We start from the raw sequence: 9791 nt of genomic DNA, 5'->3' as shown, positions 1-9791 counted from the left end.
CATTTTTATGTATTCAGACTGACATCATGGGAGGTTTGAGCAGTTATGAAGTTTGCAAAATTGATCAGGAAGTCTTTTTGGTATAATTTTGGAGAGCTTGTTTTTCTGTATTTTAAAGTTTCACCTGTTTCCTCCATTGCTCTCAGGTTGTTCTTATAACTTCCTTCTGTGATCACTGTGACTAACTCAAGAGCTTCCTAATTATGATTAATTTTAATATATTCATAGTTAGAAAGTTAGGTGGGCTTAATAAAATTATGACTGTAACAGTAAAAATATTGAATTAAATATCAAGTGCTTCTTTGCTGAATAGTAAAATCAAGTATTTTGTTAAATCAAGTAAAATCAAAAGATGTATAAACATCTCTTTCTGTTTTTATGGGCCTTTCTTGATTATTGCCAGGTTCTCATTGATGCTCCACATGTCTGAACTTGCAAGATAAGTGACCTTCAGATAAATGACATGTTACTGCTTTATTTTCTCTTCACAGGACACTTGAGACATGATTACCATGAATGAAAGGTCAGTGCATTTTCTACTGTAGAAAAAAAATGCTGGCATCTTTCCATTTTAGTTTTTATCCGTTATACAAAATGAAGTTTGTTTTCAAGTCATATATATATATATATATATAGTTATATATATATCTATTTTATATATAATATAAAATATAAAAACAATAAAATTTATCTTATTTCCAACACTAAATTGCAGCTAAGCTCATGTAAAATACAAGTTGGCTGAAATTCTCTTGAGCTAACTCAAATATTGGCTGAGATGATAATGTGTCCTCATTTGTTCAGTACAAATTCAATCATAATGTGGCAATTTTGCCATTATAAAGCTATTTACAAAGGTATTCAATGACTACAGGAATATTTAAGGACCAGCTCAAGCACTTCATTTTAGTCACCTTTTTACTGAATCGACCTCAAATGATGCAGGGACCTTGAGGCCTGGTGATGAATGCTTAAGTGAGAACAGTTGAGTGTGTTTGGTCCTTAAAGCGAGGAAGCATTACCACTTAGTGGCATGCATTTAAATCAGTGAATGAATAGAAATAAAAATAACTATCTTCTTTTTTTTGCCATTTGTGAGCAATATTGGTCAACTATTATTGCATTACTCTGTGTTAAGTTGCTTAGGATCCTTTTACAATTATAAATTAATATGATAGGAGTTGGGCTCTGGAAGTGACTAACTTACCTGGTTAAAATAATACACAGAATGCGTTAACAGAGAAGATTATATGGAAGGGAAGTCTCCCAAGTGGAAAAAAACTCTCTTTGCAGGCTCTGAGGGAGAAACTTGCCTCTCTCCTTGCTTCTGGTGGTTATACAGAATCCTTGGTTCTCCTTGGTTTGTAAGCTCATCACTATAATCTCTGTCTCCATCAAGCATATCGCTTTCTTCTCTGTGTCTCTGTGTGTCCTTTCTGTGTCTTATAAGGAAGGACATTATTGTTGGGTTTTGGGCTAACCCTAATCCAGTATGATTTCTTATCTCAATCCTTATCATGATTATATCTACAAAAAACATATTTCCAAATATGGACACATTCTCAGGTTTCCAGTTGGCATGGATTTCAGGAGTAACATTATAAAACCCAGCATACTTGAGATTCTTTCATTGCTGTTACCATCAAAATCTAACAGTATTGTGTGTGCGTGTATGGTTTATCTAGCCATGCTGTTTTAGCATAACTGCTTCCTTGGCTATTACTGATTGGCTAATTTTAAGAGCCCAACTAGTATCTATCAATAAGCGGCCCTCTCGTAGGGATCTCAAGTTGAATCAAGAACTCCCACTCTGTTGTGAATGAAGGATTTGTAAGTGAAAACTATGAATAATCACTATTTGCCGTGTGGACTAAAGTAGAAGAGAGTTGGCACATACAGATAGAAAAAAGAAGCCAAGAATCAGAAAAGGGCAAAATCAAGAGAGGGAAGAAGGATTACTATTTTGTATAAAGTCTATTATTCTAATTCTTTCCCCAACCCTGATAGTATCTTCTCCTTTAAAAAAAAAATTATAACAGTCAGCCACCAAATCCCACCATCTTTTGTTACAGAGAGCTCAAATGGGGTTCTCTTTTATGGTCTGGAATAAGTCTGAACTCTTACAGCATTCTTACATAGACATGGACAAACATCACGTAGGGAAGCTATACTATGGCCAAGTAAGGAGAAAATCAAAATGAGTTTAACTTAAAGGAAGGTACAAATTGAGAAACTGAGAACAGAATCTCGTTCCCTCAGACAGATGGCATCTTATTCTAGAATTCTTCTTTGTTTGGTGTTTGGGAGGTTCTATCCTCTTGTCATTTTTTGTAAAATGGGAGTTCATTCTTTGAAACCTACATCTATATGTATGCCCACAGATGGCTAGCAGAGCTATGGAGAAATGAATACTTATTGTTTGATATAATATTTAAAGAACCTAGAAATATTAAAACAGATATGAAAATTATGTTGAACATAATTTGAATATTTGTTAATATTTTAAGCCCCCTAAAATTCATAGTGTCTAATAATCATTATTATAAGTCCATAATTTAACAATTAGCTAACTCAGAGATTCAATTCAAATCATAAAACAGCTATTAAGCACCACATATATGCCAGCTGCTTTACAAGGTGCAAAGTTTACACGATATAGTGAAGACAAAATTGGAAATCTTAGGGAGCTTGGCAGTAGACAAATTATGGAACACAAAAAAATCTGTGATTCAAAAATAATGATTAGGTTTTTGCGAACAATTAGTATTTGTCTGATACTATTCTATGAATTTATGTTGTAATTTTTTAATCACTAACATAATCCTAAGAAGAAAATGACTTAAGTTTTTAATTTTTAATTCTAGCATAGTTAACGTGCAGTGTTATGTTAGTTTCAGGTGTACAATATAGTGACTCAATAATTCTGTAGTACTCGGTGCTCACCATGATAAATGTTCTCTTAATCCCAGTCACCTATTTAAAGTGATATCTTATTCCCCCTTAGAAAACTAAGACATCATTGAGAGGTTAAGAGAATCCTCTGTAACAAAATTGGGACATTGTAGATAAAATGAACCCAGGTAGTATTTCTCCCAGCTGAGAGTATTACTGCTTTAATGATCTCACATATCTGATAAGGGATACTGCAATGCCCAGCTAACCCTGGCTGTGAGCAAAATAAGAATTCCCAGAGCAGGTAGCACTCCAATTCAGTTCTTTTTTTTTTTTTTTTTAACAGCTTTGTTCAGGTACAGTTGATAAACAAAAATTACATATTTGTTGTATACAATCTGATGAGTTTGAATATATGCATGTACCTGTGAAACCATTCCAAGTTAGTCTTCAAGGAGGGAATTTATCAAGATTAAAAACTTCAGTGAGAGTATTTTGGAGGAAATGTCAAATGCAAAGGCAGAAATAAGTGAAAAAAAAAAGTGAACAAAAACTGGCATATTTTGAATAAGAAAATGAGGAAGAAGATTTAAACCAGCTAATGAGACCAATATGCACTGATTTTGAATACCAATAAAAAGTAGGATGTATTTTAAAAAAAATTTTTCCATGCATTTGTATTCCCATTGCATTCATAACATTTCAATATTCTATTTAATTATTTTTCTTTTTTGTTTTAGTTTAGTTTTTACTTTAAGTTTAGCAAGTCTTCCTTTAACGGTTAGCTATGAGATAAACCCAAAAGATAATGTATCAGTTCAACACACCTGGATTTTCTTACTGGCAGTGCTTAGCAGAATGTGTTTTTAATGTCTAAAAATACATTTAGTGTTCATATTTTAAGTACATATATTTTAATTGAAGTGCACTATGCATCATCATTTTATTGTATAAGTACTCTTCACAAAGTGAGCACACCCATGTAAATAGTATCCTAATGATGAAATAGAACATTCCCAACATTCCCAGCAGTGCCTTTGAGCCCTCCCTGGTCTCCACATCCCTTTTAAAAGGTAATCATTTTAATGACATCTTAAATCATAGATTAGTTTTGCATTTTTTTTTTGCATTTTATATCACTGGACTCGTACATTATGTACTCATGTGATTTCTTTTGCTCAACATTGTGTCTATAAGATTAATTCATGCCATTGCTTATTGATCACTTTTAAGTTATATTCCCTCATTTATCTCTTTTAGCACTTAAATACGTTTATTTTAAAATTTCTGTCAAGCTGTTCCATAAAATTCATTTTATCAGATAGGAATACGTAATTCTGTTATTAATTTGCTTAACGTACCTAGCATTGGATTACTTCATGTGTTTGGGAAGTTTGTGTTTCAGGATTATTTTGAGAGAGAAGTTTCTAGGTTTCTAACTCTTTCTTTTCCTAAGAATGGATGGTTGCAGGGGACCCTTAACTTCCCCAGGTCTCCAATCCAAACTCAGGTCCTCCCATGATGTTTCAGCACTGTGACTCAACTATAAGATTGGTGGTTTTGATCTTACAAAAATGATTGTTTCATAACTTTATGCAAGTGCATTTGGTTACTAAAATTTGTATTTTGGTTGCTAACTGATTTTGGTCTAAGTTAATGGCATGGCAGGCATGGGGGCATTTTGTGAAATGAAACATTAACCCAAAATAGGTTTTTTAATCTTGTAAAATTAAAACATAAATGATTCCCTGGAGCTATTTTGGTAAAGAGGATAAAGAAAGTATAACAAGTAAATAACACCTTGTCTTGGGGTCATCCATGTTTCTTTAGTGGGCAGGAAATAATTTTCAGAAGAGCTATAAAAATTCACTTACGGCACAATACATTCTTGCATTGTAGAGCCAAGAGTTTAAATACCAACCACTAAGTTGAACAGCTGTTTGACTACCTGTCAGGTAAACCTGGTCAATTTTCCCCATCTCCATAACTACAAATAATTATAAATATAGGGAAGCTCCCTTTCTGAATTCACAAAATATATGAGGCTCTGAAATGTTATCTTGGCCCAGGGGAACTGATTCTCTTACTATTAAAAGATCATGAGGCTCTTGGGGGGCTCAGTCAGTAAAGCATTCAGCTCTTGGTTTTGGCTCAGGTCATGATCTCAGGGTTGTGAGATCAAGCCCCACATCAGGCTCTGTGCTGGGAGTGGAGCCTGCTTGAGATTTTCTCTCTCCCCTAAGTGAAATAAGTCAAGCAGAAAAAGACAATTATCATATGGTCTCTCTCATCTATGTAACATAAGAACTAGGAAGATCGGTAGGAGAAGAAAGGGATAAAGAAAGGGGGGTAATCAGAAGGGGGAATGAAGCATGAGAGACTATGGACTCTGAGAAACAAACTGAGGCCTTCAGAGGGGAGGGGGGTGGGGGAATGGGATAGGCTGGTGATGGGTAGTAAGGAGGGCACATATTGCATGGTGCACTGGGTGTTATATGCAACTAATGAATCATCGAACTTTACATCAAAAACCAGGGATGTACTGTATGGTGACTAACATAATATAATAAAAAAACATTAAAAAAAAAAAAGATTTTCTCTCTCCCTGTGCCCCTGACCCCCATCCCTCTCTCTTTCCCGCTCTGAGAAAAACAAAGAATAAATAAAAAATAGAGATCAGAACTGAAATATTGTAGGCAATGTGCCTGCCAGCTAGAGGGCGTTTCAGACTCAGCAGGTCATTCTGAAACTGACTTCTTCTAGAAGTTGAACATGAAGCATGTGGTTGCTTTCTAGATTGGAGCTGAAGTCAGGGTGGGCCCTGAATTATCAGAGTTCATTTGTTTAGCTCAGTTGCTTTGAAATGAATGCTCACCCACACCTTTCATGCCCATATTAACAGTATGTTCATTATTAGAGGATTCATAATGAATGGGAATCACAGTAAGGTTTACCTATCTGTCAGGATTTTCTGTTATTATTTACATTACACTTCTAATACAGAAGCTTATTTTACAGTCAAACTTCTTACTAGAAACCATTTGAGGGACTTACAGATTTATGTTTAGAAAGAGAATTTTGTGGGTTAGCAACCAACCTCAGACACATAGGGTTTAGTCTGCGTGTTCTACCTGAGTCTAGTGCCTAAAACAGTGTTTGCCACTGATCAATTTGAAAGATAAATACAATTATACAGTGGTAGCAGCTGTGGAAATTAGAAAGTTTCTAAGATGGGAGAATTTCATGTAGGTTTTGGATATGATTCTTTTTTAGCATGTGATATGACATTAAAATGTTCTAATAGACTCAAACACAAGGAACAGAGTATAATAGAAGGAAAAAGAAAGTTAGTGAACATCTTCATGTAGTCAGACGTATATATATATATAGCTACACAAGCAATTCAGATACAACACATCCAAAATCAAATTTTCTTTTGTTTCAAATATACATTTTCCCCTGTTTCCCATTTCTAATGGAGTTATCATGTACATTCTCCAGGTGAAACATCAGAGTATTGTGAGATGTTTCCCTTTCCTTTACCTCCTCCATAAACTACCTCCTCCTATCCATTCTTGTCTTGAAGGAGTTCTCAAGTTCTTTCTTTCCCCTTCATTCTCACTATTGCTCTCTCAGATCAGAACCAAATCTTTTCAGGCAGGTAAGCATCTTAGCTCCTAACGGGTCTTCCTGTTTCAGCCTCCCCTTTTTCTATCCATCATCCACACTGTCATCAAAAATGTTTCTAAAACCCACAATTGGTCATGTAAACCTTCAGTGGCTTCTCCGTGCTTCCAGAATGCACCTCTTCTCAGCACATGAATGATCTTTCACAGTTAGACCCGAGGTGCCTCTTTCAACCACATTTCCTACATTCCTCGGCAGCTCTGTCTGTTATGCCTTACCAAAACAGTGTATAATTTCGTGAATTTGCCATAGTATTTCATATATGTTGTGTCTTTCCTCTTCTTGTATAGACCATCTGTTCTTACCATCTCAACAGACGAGCAAGCTCCTGTTCATTAAAATCACTTAGTGGCTACCATTTTTTACATACCTCTATTATAATACTAATTATGCTGTGTTTTAGTTGTATGTTTAATTTTCTTTTGCTCCCCCACAGTCTTTTTCAAACTTTTATCCTCCCTTTGTCCCCACAACCCTCAGGATTCTAGCACAGTCTCTGGTAAATTATAGATATTAATATATACTTAAATGAAAAAAATATGACTAAATTTAGGAAATAAAGCAAAGGCAGAGTAAAGTTTTTATATTGGTATAATTTGAATGTTGAGTGGATGACAGTTCAGTTGATTGTTAAGTGTTTAAAGGGAAGACAATTTCAGGATATTTGTGATTGCTTTTAATGTAACCATATATTATTCTAAAAAATTCTTATATTTAATGAATGTTAAGCAACAAATTTCTTAGTGACTTTGCCTGAATTGGGCTCATACATTTGTAGTTATATAAACTAAGAAGGTTTGAATGATTTTTTACAACAAAAGATGATTTTCTCATCTGACTCAGATTATCAGTTTATTGTCTGAAGTGTAGAATTTGATTTTCTCCCTGCATACGTACATTCTTGAGACCCTCTGTAAGTTGCCTCCTGGTTTCTACATGATAGGTGGCTGCATTTACTGGTGTGTGACATATTTATCTCTTTTAAAGGCTTGTACCATACTTTTGATCTTTGAGTGAAAATTATTCTGTGTCCCTTGTCATTATCATGGGAGCATCTAGCTGTGAAAAAGTTTTTAAATATGATCAAGAACTCTTACCTAGAACAAAATAATATGCTTCTTTGTTGTGAATAAGTATGTTTAGCTACTGTAGCTTTTCTCCTACTGAGCACATGCTTGTGACCATCTCTGTTACATTGATCTATATGTTAAGAAGTTCTCCTCACTGCTCCATGCTGATAGACCAGCGTCATGCTGTGTTATAGTTATCTCAACAAACCACACTGTACTGTTCCGTGCATTTAACCAGTAGCAATAATTTCACTGATCAATAAATTCTAAGAGTTACACAGGAGCATGTCATATTTTTTCACTTTTATTTCTCTCATCCCTATTCCCTGCCTCTGGTAACCACCAATCTATCTCTGTATCTATGAACTGTTATCTTTTTTAGATTCTGCATATAAGAGGGATCATATGATATTTGTCTTTCTCTGATTTATTTCACTTAACATAACGCCCTTGAGGTCCATCCATGTTGTCACGAATGGAAAGATTTCACTCTTTTTTTATGGCTCAATAATATTTCACCGCATATGTATACCACAATTTCTTTATCCATTCATCCATTGATGGGCACTTAGGTTGTTTCCATATCTTGTCTATTGTAAATAATGCTGCAGTGAACATGGGGTGCATTTATCTTTTTGGGTTATTTTCTTTTTTTTTCAGATAAACCTTGAAGTGGAATTGCTGAATCATATGTAGTTCTATTTTTAAGTCTTTGAGGAGCCTCCATACTCTTTTTCCATGGTGGCTGCACCAATTTACATTCCACCAACAGTGCACAAGCGTTCTTTTTTCTCCACATCCTTGCCAACACTTACTATTTCTTGTCTTTTTGACAGTAGTCATTCTAACAGGTGTGAGGCGATAGCTCATTATGGTTTTGATTTGTGTTTCCCTGATCATTAATAATGTTGAGCATCTTTTCATGTACCTCTTGACCATCTGTATTTCTTCTCTGGAAAAACATCTCTTCGTATCTTCTGCTCATCTGTTAATCAAATTGTTTATTCTTTTGCTGTTGGATTGTATGAGTTCTCTCTTTTTTTTTTTTAATATTTATTTATTCGACAGAGATAGAGACAGCCAGCGAGAAAGGGAACACAAGCAGGGGGAGTGGGAGAGGAAGAATCAGGCTCATAGCGGAGGAGCCTGATGTGGGGCTCGATCCCATAACGCCGGGAACATGCCCTGAGCCGAAGGCAGACGCTTAACTGCTGTGCCACCCAGGCGCCCCTGTATGAGTTCTTTATATAATTTGGATATAAGGCCTCATCAGATATATGATTTGCAAATATTTTCTTCCATTCAGTAGTTTGCCTTTCATTTTGTTGATGGTTTCTTTGCTGTGTAGAAGCCTTTAGTTTTATGTAGTCCCACTATGTTCGTTTTTGTTTTGTTGCTTTTGCTTTGCGTGTCACATTATCATTGCCAAGACATTTCAGAGAGTTTACAGCCTACATTTTTTTCTAGTAGTTTTATGGTTTCAAGTGTTCACTAGATTTTGAGTTATTTTTTGTGTATTCTGTAATATAGTGGTCCAGTTTCATTCTCTTGCATGTGGCTGTTTATTTTTTGGAGAGCCATTTATTGAAGAAACTGTCCTTTCTCCATTGCATATATATTCTTGGCTCATGTTACAAATTAATTGATCATATATGCGTGGGTTTATTATCGGGCTCCCTATTCTGTTCATTGATGTAGTTGTTTATTTTTATGCCATTATCATATTGTTTTAATTACTATAGCTTTGTATTATAATTTGAAGTCAAGGGATCATGATTAAATATTTTATATCTAAGATAAAATCTATACCTAGATTTTATCCAGGATGGTAAATTAATGCCACTAAATGGACAAGGTTACAAAGAAGATGTTAAAAGGTAATTGTTGTCATCCCTCCACCTCTTAAGCTTGCTATGTTTCTAAGAATTCGTGAATGAAATTGCCTAATAAATTAAGAGGTTGATGTTCCGTATATTTAAATTAATGTGCTCAACTATATTTAGTTTTTCTCCTTTGTATTAAAAAAGACCTTGAGGTCAGCAAGCAAAGTTGGGAAATGGTAAGTTTCAGTATTATAACAAAAAGATAAACACACCCTGCTCTATTCCTAACCTGTGTAGTTACCTCTGTAGTAGGAATAAA

At 34.8% G+C, this 9791-nt stretch overlaps 1 long non-coding RNA gene across 1 annotated transcript in view; it reads left to right on the top strand.

Moving 5' to 3' along the window:
- Positions 1–267: 267 nt before the first annotated feature.
- Positions 268–9791, top strand: part of LOC121101041 — a 195894-nt gene continuing 186370 nt past the window's right edge. The window contains exon 1 of the long non-coding RNA XR_005832982.1: positions 268–523. This is a non-coding gene — a long non-coding RNA (uncharacterized LOC121101041). The remainder of the gene's footprint in view (positions 524–9791) is intronic.

Source organism: Ursus maritimus, unplaced genomic scaffold (assembly GCF_017311325.1).
Source record: "Ursus maritimus isolate PB19 unplaced genomic scaffold, ASM1731132v1 scaffold_6, whole genome shotgun sequence".
Lineage (NCBI taxonomy): Eukaryota > Metazoa > Chordata > Mammalia > Carnivora > Ursidae > Ursus > Ursus maritimus.
Note: the sequence above shows the minus strand (reverse complement) of the source record. Positions and strands in the feature narration are given on the sequence as shown.